The sequence below is a fragment of the Ammospiza nelsoni genome, chromosome 2 (assembly GCF_027579445.1).
Source record: "Ammospiza nelsoni isolate bAmmNel1 chromosome 2, bAmmNel1.pri, whole genome shotgun sequence".
NCBI lineage: Eukaryota > Metazoa > Chordata > Aves > Passeriformes > Passerellidae > Ammospiza > Ammospiza nelsoni.
This window is the reverse complement of record NC_080634.1, coordinates 16,571,429-16,590,722: the sequence shown is the minus strand read 5'-3', so window position 1 is coordinate 16,590,722 and position 19,294 is coordinate 16,571,429. Positions and strand designations below refer to the sequence as shown.

Here is a 19,294-nt window from a genome sequence, read left to right as displayed (position 1 = left end):
TGGCTGTGAATGATTAAACTTCTTGCAGGGGGTAGGTAGGACTTGTAGGATGCAGAGGTAGTGAGTCACTATTTCCAATTCTTGGGGGGGAAAAAAAAAGGGGGGGGGGAAGGATTTCTATAGCTGTTGACTACTGTGTGTCAAAAGTGTAGTAAGTGCTGTGTTTTGTTATGTTTCAGTTTTCCAGATGCTTTGGTTCAATTCAGGTTGGAATCCAGTAGCCATCCAGTTGTCTCTGCTCACAGAAAGAATGGAGGAATTGTGCAGGTTTTTTAAAATCACACCAGTTATCATCTCTTGTTAATCTCATGCCCTGTTGGCCAAAACATGAGCACATTTCCCTCAGTGCTTGTGACTGTTCTCTTGTATGTGGTGAGGAGCCTGCTTAGGTGGGGGAGAGCTAACAGTAACTCCCTCCTCACTTTTGCTCCAAGCTGCTGAGGGCAGATGATATTCACAGCTTGAAATCCAGGAACAAGCTTTTCAGCCACTGCTTTTGTCCTGGAGTTACTGTCCATCCAGTACTGCCCTTGCCCTGACTATTCAGCTTACACCTTTTGCCACCAGTTAGGTTGTTCTGCCTTCACCTTCAAGTTGCATTTATTCAGCACAATGGGAAGAGCTCCTATGTAAAGACGTCCTTAGGAGGCAGTGACCCAATGCAGCATTTTGTCTGGATCCTGCTTATTTTGAGATAAGCAGAGCTTTTCTCAAACAAGGCCTGACTGTACTCAACATCCATTAAAAGCACCCTCGAGTTTAAAAACAAAAAAGGTCTTCTGGAATCACATAGTCTTCTGAAATGTCTCAGAACTATTCAAGTGCTGGCAGCCAGCATAAAGGCTTTGCCTGATCCTAATCTCCAGAATGCAACAGGCATCATTGCCTGGCTATTTTCAGCTGATTCTGTGTACTGCACATCTAAAACTAGAACAAAACTGTCACTGCTCTGCTTTGCTTTCCAACCCCAACTGCTGCACTGGCCCTGGTTTGGTTTTTTTTCCCTCTTCAGATATTTAGAATTAAATCAGGCTCTTCAGCCCAATGTGGGTTTTTTTTAAGCTTGCAATGTTCTTTGAGCTTGGAGAAGTGTGACATTTCTGTTGGCTGGCATTTGATTTCTATACTTCCTGATCTTTGAATCAAATAAGCAACTGCTTCAATAAGATATTTATTGATATTCATAATTCTCATATGCCCATCAGTTTTTCGGAACAAACCTGAGTGTGTTCTGGAAGCTTTTTGTGGGATTTAATCCCAGACTTGGTCTCCCATGGGCTGCACAGCTTCGTATTGTCACTTGTCTCTGTTTCCCTTCAGCTGGCTTCTTCCATCCCACATTTATGTTTCCTGCTTTGCTTTTTTTACTGTTCCAAACTCTAAACTTTGTCAGTCTTTACTTTTATTTGTATTTTCATTGCTTGGTGATGAGTTGTCACTAGTTGTTGCTTGTCCTATGGCTGTTGACATCCCTAGGCGCAAGCTGCTACCCTGACACTGCTGGTGGAATACAGAACTATACTTTTTTTTTTCCTCACTCTGAAAAAACAAAACCTAAAAAAATAACTAAGGCCTATACAACTTCCTTCTAGAGAAGAAGCAAAGGTCCCAATAGTTGGGCTGTCATTTATGCCAGAAGCAGAATACCTAGTCCTTTAATTTTGTGTTGTTTGCTCTGGCACACAATAAGTGAAGGAACCTCTTTTCAATGTGGGTAGAAAAAGAGGAGAAAAGTCAATTGTAAATTTTTTATTGCTAAGGAAGAATTGGTAAAGGTGCAGGAACACAGGGAGAAGCACAGACGTCCTTGAGCACAAGAGAAAGAAAATTTGTAGCTTACAATACACAGCTCAGTGAAACTGGGCATGGAAGCACAGAAAAAATGAGGAAATGTATGCTGGGAGATTTCGAGGCAGGCTGGGAAAATGTATGTGAGGACATAATGCTTACTAATAATGCCTGTTTTATATATGTGCATATCTATATATATACACCAAATAATAGTGATATATTAAATAAATTTTTAAAAATTTAAGTTTGTAATGCAGTTGTAGAAAACAGAATGAATGGCATGTGATTGGAACTGCCTGTCTCAAGGATCTCTATCTCACCCTGTCCTCCTTTAACACATCTGTGTTTGGCAGAAACTGGGAGGGACAAAGAGAATGATGTATTTGGTGGACAGGATTCTGAAAAAGGTGAATTTGATGATTTGAGCATTATATTGTGACAAAATCAGTTGACCTGTCCACATGGTCTTCCATTAATTCAGCCCTTGTATTTCTCTAAAAAATTTATTTTGTGGAATTTAGGTGCAAATTTGGTTTAATCTCTTTTTTATATAAACCCACAGAATAAAGACATTCTAGGACTGATGTTTCATGTACCTGGTTCAAGATTAGAACTTGTAACATCAACCTGTAACAAGATTAGACTTGTTACATCACTAAAATAGGATTTTATGTCTTTCCTACTATAACTGCATTTAAGTGCTTTTAAAAGCTTTTTTTTTAAAATTGGACATGATAATATTTGAGGCAGTATTTTGGCTAATTGTTTACATCTGCATTTAGAAAATTGTTAAAATTAATGCTATTTTTGTTATGTAACTTTATAAGCCACACATGCCCTATAGTCTCTTCTCTAATTAGGAAACAATTAAAATTACAAAACGTCTACTTCTTGACACCAAATTTTAATGACTTTAGCCTTGAATTGTATTGTAGTAGCTCAGGGGAATGCTAATGGGACATTTTGATCCCTCTAAAAGCTTCTATGCATGCCTGTGTAGGAGCAGAAAATAAATATTCTTCCAGTCTAAATGACTACAGAGTTAAACTGCAAGGACTGCTCCTGACCTCAGTTGCCTCATTTCTGACATTCCACAGTGTGGAGTTGTCACAAGATAGAAAAGCACAAAAGTGGACTAATACTCTTTTAGACCCCATAAAAGAAAATAATAGAATGTCTAACTTACATAATTGAATAGATTTCTAAAATATTCAGGTTTGGAGACTGAATTCCTATGCAGACCAAGCTTTTACATTGGGAAAGAAGGCTCACCAATATATTTCATATTTGCCTATGCACCAAAGTATTCACAGAATGTTTTTTTAATTCACTTCAGTTCAACATTTTAATTATATGTTAAAACACAAACACCTATGAACCCAAATAATTCTCATCATGAATTGCTGTTTTTTGGGGTTTTTTGCTTTTTAAATGATGGAAACTGCCTGGAGTCCTGAGACAATAGAAAGTTTCAAGACTTCATGTACAAAAGTCATGGAGGAAATACTGGAGTATGCCCTAAGGCTGATTATTTCGTTCCCTCCCTTTCTTCCTCACAGAACAGATGTATCTCAGACCGTGGTCTGAGCACCGCTTGAAGAACTCCTTGTGCTTCTAATATAGGGGTTTGCCTTTTTGTTGAGGTGCATGGGTTGGACAGGAGTTGAGGGTGAAATTGAGGTCATGGTTCAGCCTTCTACCAGCTCTGTGACACTGCCCATACGGAGTCATGGTTCATCCTTCCATCAGTCTTGTCTTCCAATGGCTCTGAGGATATCCAAGCTATGTAATAGCTTAGAGTGTGGTGAAGTGTTCATTAAAATGTTGCTCATGCCCAAAAGCCTTAGGCAGCCTGACTGTTCAATTCTCTCCAGGCTTCCATGGCACAAGTTGTATCTCTGTTGTGTGAGGATCTTTAGTACTCCTATGTCTATATCTAATACTACTCTTTCCTCTTAAAAATCTTCAGCTGGATTTGATCTCTTCTCAGTCTTGAGGTAGATTTGATTTACATAAACTACAAGCACAGAAAAAATCAGTACTGGCTGAGCACATTGTTTTAGTTTGTAGGGTAGATGGGATGCAAACTCCATTTTGTCATCAAAATGGAATCATCATTTACCCAAATGTGAAGGTCCACTTACTCAATTCCTGACTTTATTAAAGCACTTGGACATGGTAAGACATTAATCAGGGCCTTCATATAAATATGGCTTTTTCATAGCTTTGTTGGAGCTCATGTCCATCCTGAATTTGTTGACGTAGTTACAACAAATGACGTAGTTATGGAAAAGATTTGGTCTTGCACTTGAGTTTAAGCTGGACAAGCTCCAGTGAATGGCTTTTCATGCACCCAAACCCACAGTGTTGGGCATCATGTAGCTGCTTGGAGAACTGAGAGAACAGACAGAAGAGATGGCTTCAGGACTCAAATTCTTTGATCCAGAATTCATTATGGTACTAATTTGACTTCAAATCACAATCCTGTCTTATTGTTGTGTGGATATAAATTTTACCCTACTAAAAATAGGGGTTGCAGTAGCTATTATAAGGATTTTGGGTTGGAGGCCCAAGTTCTAATTTGTTTCTGACTGACAAATTAGAAAATCGGTGAATGATTTTGTAGCTCAGAGTTGCTGTTTTCCTTGTTTTCAGCAACTCCAGAATCCTTTGCAGCCAAAACTCCTGTTGTCAACCTCCAAGGACTGAATCCAAGAGATGTAGTTTCCAAATCCTTCCCAACTGGAAGCTGTTTACAAAAAACTCACATAGGAATGGAGGGTCTCACTTATCCCCCACAGCATTAAGTTCCCCATACTCTTACACCACATTTTTGCTACTTTGAGAGAGTCACTCTCACCAGGTCGATTACTACCAAGGTTGGTATATGAGCTAATAAACTGCTTTATGTTCTGTAGTCACAGCTGGGCTACTCCCATACCTGACCCTCAAAGAGCTATTGCAGTGTGTCTAGACATGTCTTTGGAGCTGTCTCACTTGCCCACATGCAATTGGAGCTCTGCATTCTCTTCCCTTGTGCTTGCAACATCTTCAGCTTTTTCCTCCTTTCCAGCTTCTCTGATTGCATTCATATGAGGACAAAATTCTGTCATTTCATCCTGCATGCTTTCTCAGTATTGGCTGCCAGATAAATAGTATGTGCTTCCTGTTCATTTGTTGTCTTAGACATTGGTTTTGCCTGTTTTAAAGGACTTTGGGGTTTGGCAAGGCTAATATTATAGTGACAGTTGTGTTCTTTCACCAAGTTCTTCCTCTTAGCTTGACTGCTTTTCTGTTCCAGGGGAGAGCAATAACCAATTTTCATTTTCTGCTTTCACTGCTCAGCTTGATGCTAATCTGCCAGCATTTTTTCCTCTGATCTCTTATTGTTTGCCCAGCCTCAGTCTTGCTTCCTTTATTCTGCCAGCTGCTCCAGACTCGCCTTCTTTTATGTCCTTCACATATTTGTTTGTGTGTCATCTTTGTTGGTGCCTTTGATGTTTGGCATGACCTCACTGAGATCTCTGCTTGAAGGAACTTGCCTTCCTAGTGGCCCAGAAGGCACCAAAGAAGCAAATGAAGGGGAGGAATCATCTGGAACCAATGAGTTAATGGGCTTGTTATCTGCAAATAGTTCTAGGTCTTATCCCTTTTCCACTGTATGGGGCAGAGTGGCATTATTTCATCCTACACCTTGTACTCTCTGTCTGCATCTGCGCTGTCAAGAGAGACCAGATGCCAAAATGGACTGGGACTCGTAACTGAATGTTTTCTTTGCTTTAAGCAGCTGGGAGATTTTTTTTCTTCGTTAGGTTACAATCTTGTTTTTAAGGATAAACATACTTGAGATGCCTTTCACTCTCCCTTTGTAAGATGCAAGTATTTTTTTCCCAAAATAGGAGGTATTCGATTTTAAAATACTGCATTTTTAGACCAATTGTGGTGATTTCATCCTGGAATTATAGGAGGGGTCCAAAATTATATTTTACCCAGTGAGATTAGAATATGCATCCTTTCACTGTGATGTTTTAAAGAACTTGTAGGCAGACTTCTGCATGCAATTCAGCATTTCATAATTATATTGTATTGACTTCAGAGTATTTGGTCAAGAAATGGGATTATGAATAAACTGGTAGAGTAACTGTATAGCCAGCTGCTTTGAAGCAGTGCTCAGTCATTTAATTTCACATGAATTTTTAATAATGATTCCACCCTGTTTATTGTATTAAATTCCACTTGGTGTGGATTCTTAGACCTTTGTGGTCTATTGGTGACAGAAGGATTTTGAGACATTAAACTGTTTACTTTCTGAACTTTCATTTGCTTTGCACTTTATTCCTTTTAATAATTAAATGGTTGTTTATTATCTGAGGTTGAGACTGGGAGAAGTTCTTTTTCATCTGGTTCTCACCAGCACAGTTGAAGTTTCTCAAAAGAAAATGTATAAGATCTGAATACCCTAAACTATTCCAATTAGTGTACTTTTTCTTGGTGATAAATAGCACCCTGGAAAGTATCAGTTAATTCAGTCTTAAATCTTTAAGAGGTAATTTTGACAGGGTTCTGTAAATGTAGAAAGTTCAACAGAGTAACCAGAGAAAGGTTCCTAATGAAATCCTGTCTTTGGTGGTGAAAATGTCTAGTTTTAATAAAAGCTTGATTACACTGTATTCATGAGGATTTCTGCAAGTCGGCCCTGATGACATATAAACTTTAAATTGGGCATAGTCAATAAATGGCCACCTAATATGGTTTCATACTTTGAGAGGTTCCCCCCTAATTGCCCCAGCTAGTTAGTCTGTTTTCTAACCATTTTGGCATCTGCATGTGCTGAAAGAAATCATCCTGGAAAAGATGGAGCTTGTACAGCTTGTAATGATGTGAAGTGACCTGACAGAGGCCTCCCTCCTGCTGCCTCCTTATTTAGTGACCTTGCACAAGTGATGAGACAGCAACCTTCTCCCAGCAGCTGTTTTCTAAATTTGGTCTGACAAATGGTATCATAAAGGTGGCAGGTGAGGTTAAGAGATCTGATCAGAACATACTGATTTAACAGCCACCAAAAGGTACAAAAGGATATAAGGAAAAACAATCAAGTGCTGTCTCTTTATCATTGTATCAGTTTTCTCTGCGTGGTCCCTTGTGAAAGCTTTTACTGATGGCTTTCAGCTATGTATCATTATAATACCTCCAATAAGCATTACATAATAGGAAAAATATGCTACACTGAGCAGTGAAACTGGTGTTAGCCAGTTCTGTGGCCCATATCAAAATGCTCTCACTAGTATTCCCTGTAACAGCACTTCCTCAGATGAAATGGACTACAGCATATCATCAAGTAAGAGTTCATACATCCACTTTAATGTTTTTTGCATATTCCTCTTACAAGTAATGACTGTGACTACTCAAGAGAAAAAGAATGCATTTTGTCTCTCTATAATAGTTCAGACAATTTCCAAGCATATTCTCTGCCATTGCTGTGTTTGCATGGCTAAATAGGCAAACACGCTGTGTTTGTTCTTTCAGGCACTGAGGAAGGGGAGAAAACACAGTGTTGACAACACCACAAGAATTAACCAGAAAAACTGGGTAGACAGTAGCACTTGACTGATTTTTATTGTTGGTTCTCTTACTGGGGGTTAAATAGATTACAAGTTGCCTCCTATTAATGGTGTGGTTTATAAGAAGAAATTTGCAGAATAAGTGCACCTGAGGTGCTCTGACTAGAGTAGCAAATCCATATTTCAGAAGCACTTCAGATGCTTGAAGCTTTGAAAAGGATCTTCCCTCTTTACTCCAGAGTCATTTATCAGCATATACTTGGACTGGAAATACAGAGATGTCATTGGAAATCAGACCTGACTGGATGTGTCAGACCTTCAGTCTAGGATAAGTCAGGAATTCAGGTGCTCACCTGAAATTAAGCTCCTGAACTCAAATTCTATCACAAAATTATTTTTAACTATTTGAATTCTCCTTACATTAAAACATTGTATTCTTTAAGGTACTAACTGAAAAAGTCCCTCAGGTACCTTTATTTGGAGGTTTATTTCCTGTGTTTGCTTACCAGCATTAAAGCACAGAAGTTACTTTCTGCATGGGATTGAAATGCTGCAAGCTCTTTACAGGTTACAGATTTTCAGTTGTCATCTTGAAGAGTTTTGAAGACTGTTATTGCAGGTAGGTAGGACATATGAAGGCTTAAAGATCTTTTTCAGTGTAAAAAGTACACTGAAAAACTATGTTCCAAAGATGTTGAGTCATAAAAGGAACATGCCTCTATGCATGATGATAGTTTTGGCCAAAAGCAACATAATGTAATAAGTATTAATGTAATGGATGATTAGGTTTGTCACATTAAAGACATAATGAATTCCAGCACACAGGCATTATAAAGGGGAAGGTGACTGGTGGCAATGGAATGGACAGATGGACTTTGAAATGCTTGCAGTGAGAGCTGGAGAGGACCATTTTTGGTCATGATTTTATTTTTCATTTAAATTTTAGATAATTATTTGAGAGTAACTTGACCCCACAAAAAATTATGAAGTATCATAACTTTTGGAGGATGCAGAAAGGCATTATTCAGTAGCTACAAACAGGTTCCCTCAGGCACTCAGGACCTGAAGAAAAGTTGACAGTTGTACCTGTAGCCATGCATGGTGTTCACACAGTGTGGAAATTATTTATTTCAGCTGTCTGAGAAGGTCAGCATCTGCACAGTGCTCAAGGGTCATCACCTTCTGAGCATCAGCAGGCACCCATCCTTGTGTTCAGGCCTTGCTCTGCTCCTGCCAGGCAGAGGGATGGGAAGGGCAGCCCATGGGCCACCAGTGTCTGCTGTAAACATTTATGTCTGCTTCAGCCTGCACATGGGGAAACAGGACATGACAGAAGCCCAGCTACAATCTTGTTTTCCCAGTCAGCATGTTTAAAGATATAAATATTTTTATTATTTTTCTTTTGGATATTTGTCAAGAGCGTTTTGGGTTCAGTGGGAAATTTATAGTGTAATGTTTGGTAGCGGTTGTATATTTTGAGGGTGGTGCCATGAGAAATGGGATACCCATACCTTGTTTGAATGATCTTTCTAGGTGTTACTGCCATGCTCTGCACCATGGGATGCAAATGCTTTCCAAGCCCTCTGACCTGCAGAGGCAGGGTAGGCACTGTGCCTTATGTTTCTTAGGGAGGGAAGGTTGCTCTGTGCCATGGCAGTTTTTCGTGGTACAGCAGAGTTTTTGGTTGCCTGGGTTCTGAGGTAGAGTTCTTCAGCCACTTTAAAAGTTGTTGGCAAAGTGACCTTGAAGAAAATTGCCTCATGTACTGTACTGGGGGATGACACAGTACTAATGTGTTGGCCTAAATTTCAAATCCTGAGGTGGACTAGCTGTGTAAGAAATTCAACAGCCAGTGTTGCTAAGTGCCATTGTCCAGGGCACACTGAGGGGCCAGTCAAGATCTTCTGGGAGCTGCTTTGCTAAACACAGTTCAAATTTGAGCAGGCCTTGTTCTAGAGGGCTTGTGGGCAGTATTAACGGAAGGAAAAATGTGGGGAATACAGAAGTAAAAAGCAACTGTGCTACACATGTGAAATCAAATTAATGTTAAAATTTTTGTTGTACAGAAATAGCATGCAAGAAGGAAAGGCTGTTGTAATGAAGAGGAGGAAAACCAGAGAGAATGAAGGCAGAATAGAAAGAGCCAAGAATAAAATAAGGTGCAGAGGTTAGCGGAGGCAGAGAAACACCATGTTTAAGTAAGGAATAAGGGTAAACCTAATGCTTGTAGTACTTTGTAGATTTTAAAGAGTGCATCTTGATCTGCACTCCTGCAATATTTTCCTCTGAAATGTTGTATTGGAAAAGATGGATGCTGAACTGTCCAAAGGACAAGTAGCACCTGCTGAAAGTAGTTGTGCCCATTTGATGAAAGCTTGAGCTTTGGCATACCTAGTCACTGCATGGATCTAGAAGCAGCTTTCCTTTTTCTTTCCAATTTCAAGTCCTTCACAATCAGAATTCCTATACTGCAATTACACTGTTATAAGAAAGCTGCAGACCTGATGTCTTGTTTCTGTGTTGGCTGTAAGAAGAATTGGATCCTTCCCTAGACACCAGGTTCACTGAGACTAGGAACCAACAGCTGTCCTACAGTCTGTCCCAGGTCTAGCTCCCCTCACCCCTGGCTTTGGAGTCCAGCCCTTCACAGCTTTCTGCCTCTTCTGAGTTAACTTGATCTTTCCATAGGATAAGTCCCAAACTCTCCAGGTCCCTATGTTCCTCCAAAGAAGCTCCACCCTAGGCCTGCATCTCTTCTTCCCAACTTATCCCACCCTAAGGTATATCTCAAGAAGCAACTTTAGGTCTTTATTGTCTGCTGAATGAAGGATTCCCTTCAGTAGCCAAAAAGTAGAAACCTGAGGGACAGAAGTTGATATGGACTTTGGACTTAGAAACAGTTGAATGTTTTTCTGTGTGTTCCTGGCACTGTTGCCTCCTATGTGGGATGCTCAGAGAGCCTCCATTGTATATGAGTAGTTTTGAAGGTGTGCCTGTAAGTATTTGCTAGGAATAGAGAAGGTAAGTTGTGAAAAGCTGATGGCCAGTAGTATTGATAAGGGTGGTTGAATCTCAGGAAGAAATTTAAGGCTTTCATCCTGGTCCTGCCTCCCATTTTGGTACTCAGAATTTTAAAAGTTAGTTAAATTAAGGTATTTTGGTATCCTTTTTTTTTTTTTCTTTATGTAAGTTGTGCTGCTTCTGTTAATATACTGGAAGGAGCACCTGCACAGCCTGTGTCCCATTCTCCCACAGCTATATGTCAGTTGGATAACACCACCATAATAGGCCACTTCAGCCTCCCAACAGTTGTCCTTGCCATTCTGTTGCACAAAATGATGTTTTTTCACCCTTCATCAGAGGTGGAGACGTGCGTGTTGCAGCACCACAGTAAAGAGTAAGACAGTTTGTTTTCTTAACCTTTGTCTATCTGTATTTCAAAACTCACAATTTATCTAGTAACTTCATCAGGAGGTTGGGATGTTTCTGAGGCAGTGTAAGCAGAGATACCACATAGCAGAGTTTGTTGGGAGAGCGTGACTAATGGGTATAAGAAGATCCACCATGGCTGTGGTTTTAACTCTCAGATTTCCAGTAGGAACTTTGTGAACAGAAAGCTGCCATCACCTTCCAGGCTGTGTCCTTCCCCTTGGTGTGCTGGGACCTCTCTGACACAGGGCTCAGCACACACCCCACTATGTCCTTTTCCAGCCAGCTCCTGGTTTTCCTCCCTCAGCCCTGTGCCTTCTTCAGCTCAGGTACTTCTGTCCCACAGTACAGACACAGCAGAGAGCTGCAGTGCAGGTGTGTAACTGGAGATACCTGTTAAATCTTTGCAAAGGAACAAACTGCACATTTGAAATATGAAAGTGAGCGTTATAATGGGTGCTATGCCAGAATGCATTTTTACTTTTGCTTTTAAAAGCCCCAAATGGATTTAGTAATGTTTCTTTTCTAGTTTTATTTTGGTGGTTCTTTTTTTACCTTGTCTATGCTACATTGCTACATTCTATGAATATATAAGTTCAGCCTACAAAGCTGAACATGTACACATTGTAGCAGTGGGAGAGTTAAGGTTTTTTGATTTGGATGTGTGTGTTGGGTTTAAGGTATCCAGTCTTCTGGTCTTTAAGACATTTGGGATGGGATTCTTTCTTTTTCTGTTCTGTTCAGCAAGAAGAAAGAATCCCATGTTGATTAGGAGTTTTAGGTGCACAGGAGTACAGCTAATAAGAAAAGAATGAGTTGGTGTGTATTTCTGTACTGCTCCCTACTGAATTGTCTGACTACCAAATACATTAAGGAGTTAACAACTGAGAGTTGTTCTCCTGGAGGGATGCTGATGGAGCGCGGTGGTTTTGCAGGTGAAGATCAGGGGTTTACAACAAGCTGTGCCAGCCTAAGAAGCTTCTCTCTCTATTCTTATCATAAATTGTTATTAAAATTATCATAAATTAGTTATGTTAAGGTGATACTCAGCAAAAGACAGCTAGCAGTGAGCACAGCAGGGTCTTTAGGTGGTTAATGTCAGGGTAAAGAGAAGGAAAGGTGATTTTCCAGTATGTGCTGCATGTTCCAGGAGCACTTTCTGTGCAGGAAACAACTCCATGGTCATAGTTGACTGTCAGTAATTTACCATATTTGGATTCCCAAAACAAAATGCAATGTTTAGTTGGGCTTTGAAGGGCAAACAGTTCCTTATGGAGCTTAATTGCTTTGTTTACATGTAGCTAGTTACTTATCACGTGGCAAGAACAATAGGCTGAGTGCCTTGCTTAACCCATGATCAGAATGAGATAAAACAGCAAAGACAGTGAAGCTGTATTTCTTAAACACACCACGGGTCAGATGCAGCCTCCTTGGCTGGCTGTCTCCTAGAAAACCTGCTGCCTGGCATAGCCTTTGCTTCCACAGCAGCAGAATGTCCTCACTGTCTGATCTTCAGTGGTGTTTCTTGAGTCTCTATTTCACATGGCCCAGGCACCTTCCTGAGAGCTGTGTGACTCACTGACCATTCCTGGCACAGTGCCTGCAGTGAGCATCAGACCATCATCACACCAGGCTTTGACCTCACGTTACCCCACAGCTTAACCTGGACCGTGCCCAGTTTGCATCAGAGGTAGCTGGGCTTCCTCCTCCCTGTATGGAGGCAGGCTGTGAGCCTTGATTTTCCAACCAGCCACACCTGTCCCGTGGGATGAGGTGAAAAATGGAGTTGACTTAGTTAAGGCAGATCTCTGCCAGTCAGTCGTGCCTGCTGCTGACAGGAGGCCTTTGAGCAAGGCTGCTCCAGCCATGCCAGAGCACTTTTCTTGTTGTCACACAGTCCTGCAGCCACAGGCAGCACCCGTGATCCAGCGTGACACGAGTGCGTGACCCAACACGTGCCCTCCCTGCCCAGAGGTTGAGAAGTTCATTGACAGGTCTGCCAGATTCATAGAGAAAAAAGAAAGTTTTTGGTTGGGACTGCAGCTCTCACACCCTCAAGGAGTCCCTTGTGACTTGGGGGAGCGTGGGGCTCATGAATGTAGAGCAAGGAGCACACAGATTATAATTTGTCTCTCACATTTTCAAGCACATTCCTCCTCCATTTTTGAGAGTGGATTGTTGATAGAGTGACAGCTGTTAAACAGGTATGAGTTCATCAGCACTCCTTACCAAAGAAACCTTGTCTGGAAACTCTTACCTCTCTCACTGGAAGTAGAGAGAAGGAAAATTGGAAGTCTCTGGCTTAAGGAAAACCATTTGGTACTGAGAAGTTAAGTGAAGATGAGCTAACCTGCTGGAGCATCACAGGCTGGAAACCTGAATGTTCTGGCAGATGCCGTCATGTTGGCAATGGCGCAGGTGGCAGTCCTGCAAAGTCCTCATGGTCTTTATCACGTAGTAGGAAGTGGCATTGCTGCCCTGCATGCAAACATCCTAAAAAAGAAGTGTAATAAATAAATAAATAAACCACAGAAATAAATTCTTGGACACAGGTGATACAGGAGTATTGGAGTGCCAGGTCACAATATGAGTACTGTAGAAGAAGTTATTGGTGTTGCCAGTGACAGATGTAATGCCTACCACTCTTTGTGTCTTACAAAACAAAAACTCCAGCATCAAACCCAGCAGCCTTACAGACTCCTTGCTTTTCAGCTTTCAAAACTCTTCTGGAGAGTTTTTGCAAATGGATGGTCTAAAACCAAGGCTGATTAAGTATCTGCTCTGCCTCCTGTCACCTTGGAAACAGGGAACACTGACTGTGAAAGCAGTCTGAAGGATCCAGGATAGAAATTCAGATGTTCATGTACAATAGACTGTTCCCCCTTTTTTATTGCTCAGAACAATGTAAGAGTCCACAGCAAGGTCTGCATTTCCAGCTATGTGCACAGTGTAACAAGTACATTGAGGCAGCTCATGGCTGGCAGCACTTCATGGTAAATGCTGCCTTAGAACTAGGAGTGCCCATGTCTGCACTGCTGAAAGTAGGGGAAAAAGTTACTTTCACGCTCCATAATGCAGAGGATGCACCCACGCAGTTTTAGCTCCTTATTTATTGTAGCCAGTTTATTGTGGGCCATGGTAACTATGCTGTATGTCTGTTCTTGCTTCCATCTCTGGGAGATAATGAGATTGTGTAGTGGTTATATTGACAGCAGGGTTTCTTTTCCAAATTCCTTTGCTTCTGTTCTGTTCTTCATACAGCCCACTGAAATAATCTCTGTCTGTATTGCAGAGTTCTTCCAAGAGATTTTTCTTTTTCATTGGGTACCTCCATAAAAAACAAGGAATTCTACCTTGCAGTTTTGTTCCCTCAAAACTTCAGTCTACATCCACCCATTTAAGTCATCTTACTTTTGTCCCTAATCTGTCTTAATATCTTCAGGCAACCAAGAAACTGGCCTTTCATCTGCCTTGAACTCTTGAGAATTGCTTAACAGTTGCACAAAATTGTTTTTCCTCCTCCTGCTGCGAAGATAGTACCAAATTAGGAGTGTGTTATGGGCCAGGCTTTTCCCAGTTGCCAGGGGCTCTGATCTCTTAACTGAAAGATGGAGAGATGTTCCTTGCTGTGCTTGACATGGAGACCTCAAAGTCCTGTGCTCCTTTAGGCATTTTAGGGTTTTCAGTGTCTTACAGGGACTTTATTTCCCAGCTTTCCTGACACTTAACTGTTTGTGGCCAAGTAAAAATTATGGGGTGTGCACAGCCAAAGAGTACAGTACTCCTAAAAGATAGCAGAAAGAAATTGAGCTAACATTAGGGCTGATTTTCTTGCTCCTTTGTCAGAGGCCATTATAGACTTAACAGTCTGTGATAAGTAAAATGTTTCCCTTCTATCCTGTTTTCTCACTAAATTTCAAGAGGAATGCCAGAATTACCACCTTGGGTTTGGGGGTTATAGTCTCAACACTAGTGATTACAATAAACTAGGATCCTCCAGATCACTGCTTGATGTCCTCTTATCCTGGAAATTAAATTTTGCTGATTTAAATGTCTGCATCCGTTGTCTTTCCAAAATGCACAGCTTGGTTTTAAAGATAAATGCTTGCCATTTTGAGACAGGCTGTGAGCTAGGTTTAATTCACTTAGCAAAGTTTTTTTTATTGGAGTGGCTCATGTAATTTGTTAACATGCAAGAAATTATTGAGCTTTCACTTCCCCCACTCCCATTTCCTGTTTGGATGTTGAAAGGAAGCCCTGATTGCTAATTTGTGATTAGCCAGCAACCCAGAGTGAATTTAATCCTGTGGGTTTGTGTGGTGCTTGCCTATGCAGATACAGCCTCACTCAGGAGTGGGATTGCTGCAGTTCACGTTTCATGGGGAGAGCTTTAAACAATCTGCTCTTCATTCCATGTATTCATGGCCTGCCTTCTGAGAACAGAGGTAATGCCTGGCCTGCCAGAGCTTGGGAGGTGACCCTAAAACGTTGGATGCTGCAGTAGAGAAGGGACACATGAGGGTGTTTTTCCAGTCTTGCTTGCCCAGGAGGTGGCACTGTGAAATAGTGGGATTTTTACCTGCACCGTTTGTCATCTCATCCCCTGTGATTGTTTGAGACATGACAGAAGAGTGAAGTTCCTTAGTTCAGTAAAAACAGAGTGATTTGTACTTCTTTTAGGATGCCTCAATGCTCTCCTGTGTGAAACACATGGTGCTATCTGCTTTGCACTCCTGCATTAGGGAGCTGACCTTCACACATACTCTTGTGCAGCCAGGATCAGAACTGGGTTTGTGGGTGAGATTGTGTGGCCACAAAAGAAGTGGTGATGTCTTTGGAGCAGCTTTACTCCAGAGGCTTTTGTGCAAGTCTCCCTTGATATTTCCCAGACCTACTGACAAAGCAGCCAAGATGAAGAGTTATGTTCATGCAGTATGTGCTAGAAAACTAGAAAGCTTTGAGGAGTCTCTGTGGGATCTCTCTGTCCTGCAGTGTGCTATGCTCCTGTTAGAGTACTGGTATCTCTGGTTTAGTGCTCATATATAACACACACAGAGCTTTTTAAAGGGATCCCTGACCCCACCTGCAAGTGCCTGACCTGCCTTGTGCTGCCAAATGCAGGCCAACACAGCTGAGATAAATCTAGAAAATCTTCCAGGTCTTTCATTATTATAATGGTGATAAGCTGAGACCATTTTCATTTCTCTCTCCAATAAAAGCCTGAGATTAGGAGCACATACAGATCTGTGGGTAATTCTGATCTTGGAATGGATATAATACTTTACAAAATCTTAGGCAAGCTTATTAACCTGCTTATTTTATTTCTCAGAAAGGTGAAAAGGGGTAATGCATTCATAACGCAAGAAAAACAAGAACATATTTGTAACACAATGTAACAAATATGTTCACAATATAGCTTCGAGCTAGAAATGTTACAGGAATGTGAAATACTTTTGTTATTATTAATCAAATATTAAGTGGCCTATACATCTATAACAAAAGCCTCTTAGCAAACACATCCTTTAAAATAGCCTGACCCTTTCCACTTTTTCAGAGACATTAATAGTTTCCTGGCTCAGTGTTTTAGGAAATGTCATCATAGTCTGGAGGAACCAATAAAAACATAAGTCACCTATTTTGTCTGATCATTTTACGCCAGGATATTTGAGGCTGGAAGCTGTGGAGGGGTAGGAGGGGACTGCTTTGTTTGTGTGGGTGGAAGATGTAGAGGATTTAATACTGCTTTAGTATAACTTTATATATTAGGATTCTAGAACTGTGTGAAAAGAAGCATTTTTTGAGTTCATAGAGGTTTTAGATAGTTTTTGTAACTATTTCATTATTTTTTTCTTCTTCCTATGCCATTTATTGCATCAGTGCTTGAGGAAAGGGATGCTGTTTTTGGGGAAGAGTATTCTGTTGGTTTTAGACTTGCATTGTCCTTTAATAAAGAGGTAAGAGCTCTTAAGAAATGGCAGTGCCTTAAAACAAATGTTGGTAGCTGATTATGGCAATATGACTGGTGGGACAATAGCTTATTTGGTATGGTCAAAGGAGACCATTTCCTACAGACAGAAAATGTAATTACTTAAATGAAAGAACTACCACTGTATGAAATCTTAGTACAAAGCATGGTTACATGACATTGTGAAAAGCAAACCGTGTCTGCAACAGAGGCATCCAGTGACACTTTGTTCTCCATTATAAATGCCAGCATTTACAGTGGGACAAACCCTGCCACCCTTCCATGGTGTTGATTCTCTCCCTTCTGAGGCCAAGCTTCCAGCAAGTGTGTTAGTCCTGCCTGTGATCTCCTGGCTGTGCAGAGCAGATGTGCATTGCAGTTTTTCCCTGCTGTGCTGCTGTCTGCTGCAAGCTTCACACAGCCCCTCAGAGGTAACACCTCTGTTGCTGTTGATTTGTGCTCGGTTGCATGGAGCTGGGAAAGGCTGTTCTGACCCCATTTATCCTCTGCCTCTTCCCAGAGTGTCCTCCAGAGAGGATCAAAGCTTTGCCCATTTTTGGGAAGTCATGCTCTGTGTTTTCTCTTCTGTGTTCCATCAGTGTTGGAGACCAGTGTAATGTTTGTCAGCAGTCTAGAGAAGCTGAAGGATAACACTTACTTCATCCTGCATAGCTGTCTTTACAGAAATGAGCTGAGGCACCAAAAGAGACAGCCACCACCACTGCAAGCTGCACCATAATGCATTATGTGGACTGTTCTCCTCACTTGCCCCCCAAAGTAGAAAAATCAAACATGATTTTTTTTTTTTTCAGCTTCTGCTGTAGCCCCAAATGGAAGTTATGTGCAGCTGTCAGTGGTTCACTGAGAGTTCAAACCATGTTCAGGCTGCAGTTCAGGGTCTGCAAACCCCCATTGAAGTGTGCTTTGGGATTTCAGAAAGATGCCACAGGAGGGCAAGGATACCAAGATACCCTGATTAGAGTCCAATCCAAAGGGGAATTTGCTGATCTAGTTCATTTGTGTTTTATGAATCCAACAAGGTGTTATCTCAAGACTTCTACGAGAAGCTGGCAAAGGAACCCCACAAATGAACCTTATTGTTAACTTTCACCAGCCATCTGCCCTTTGTTTTTGGAGGCTTTTCTCTCCACCTTTCAATTTAATGTACTGATGTCTTATTCTTTTTCAAGCTGAGTGTGCATCAGCCCTGTGGCAGAGACTGTGTCCTGTCACCTTCCACTCATGACAGCCACTAGGAGATGTTGCCACAGCAGAGGTGTCCCCTTTGTGCCTGTCAGTATGGCTTATCCCTTCTGTGTGTGTTTTAGCAGGTCAGGCCTAGATTTGTTACTGTGAACTATGCCATGAGATACCCCTTTCAAATTTTTTCTGAAGCTGGAGCTGGATCTGTGTGTGGAGGTGTCACTGGAGGGTCACTTGGTGATACCAGGGTCACTGCTCCATCCCAAAGCACAGCATGCAGGCACCAGCCAAACTGAGGCAATTTCTGTCCTAGGTAACACCATGGGGACCTGAAGAGATGAGCATTGAGGAGGATCTGTAGGTGAAGGGGTGAGTACAGCATTGTTATTGTTGTTGCTTGTTCCCACAACAAATCCAGAACAAAGTGGCCATGTCAGACGCTCCTACCAGCTACTCAGGGACTTTGGAGTAGACAAGTCTCTCTTTCTGACTTGCTTGAATTTCATCTCATTCATCAGGGGGTGTAGGCCCTGATGGGATAAGCGTAGCTTTTTCTGTCATCCCTGTTTCTTGGGTGTTCAGGGTCTAGGAAGGGCAGAGCTCTTCTCAGTTCAGTCATTTGCAAACAGGAGCTTTTTAATTTTTATTGGTGTGTGGTTAAACTGTTGTGAGCTGTGCACGTATCAGTTCTAAAGTAAACATCTCTCACATCCAGGAAGACCTCAGGAAGAACCAGATTTAAAAATAAGACAATCATTTTAACCCTCAGCTTGTGCCCCCCTCCTTTATGATGATGGCTGGAATTTCTTCATTGACTGTAGGATTTTTTCCAATTAACAGTGATATTCTCCCAAACCAGAAACTATCCAGTCCTACCCAAAGAGATTTAGTGAAACTGTAAAGAAGATGAAAGCAAACTATTTCTTACATTTTTGTCTTATTTCTGTGTCCTACCATATGACTTGGCCATAGCAGTGGTGTGAAAATGCATGACCTGTTCTGTAAAGCTGAATATGCTGCAGTCTCTGTGTTTACAGCAGATACAAGGAAAAGGTTTTGTCTTTAGGCATGTCTGTGCAGGGCCTAGAACACTTTTGGCTCTACGTAAGAAATAATAATAAGGCCAAAACCTCTCTGCCAGCTAGTGAAATGAAAATGCTGTACTTCACAGTTATGTCATTGGAGAATTATATTTCATTAGAGCTGATATTAAAAACCCTTATGTCAGTAGTGAAATGTGGCTGACTTCAAATTTGCAAAACACATAGGAAATTTTTTTGTAATGTGTTGTCACTTTAGAAGTCTGGCAGTCCTTTAGGTTCACTCATAAAACTTTAAGCTCTCA

General features: G+C 41.2%; 2 protein-coding genes across 2 annotated transcripts in view; one reads left to right on the top strand and one right to left on the bottom strand.

Annotated features, from left to right (window-relative positions):
• Window positions 1–19,294, top strand: part of CMSS1 (cms1 ribosomal small subunit homolog) — a 223,527-nt gene that overhangs the window by 135,571 nt on the left and 68,662 nt on the right. The window lies entirely within an intron of this gene.
• The window catches only part of FILIP1L (filamin A interacting protein 1 like), a 171,487-nt gene that overhangs the window by 116,263 nt on the left and 35,930 nt on the right, over window positions 1–19,294 (bottom strand). Inside the window, exon 2 of the mRNA XM_059492946.1 lies at window positions 13,132–13,274. The gene's annotated coding sequence lies outside the window, so the exon portion shown is untranslated. The remainder of the gene's footprint in view (window positions 1–13,131; window positions 13,275–19,294) is intronic.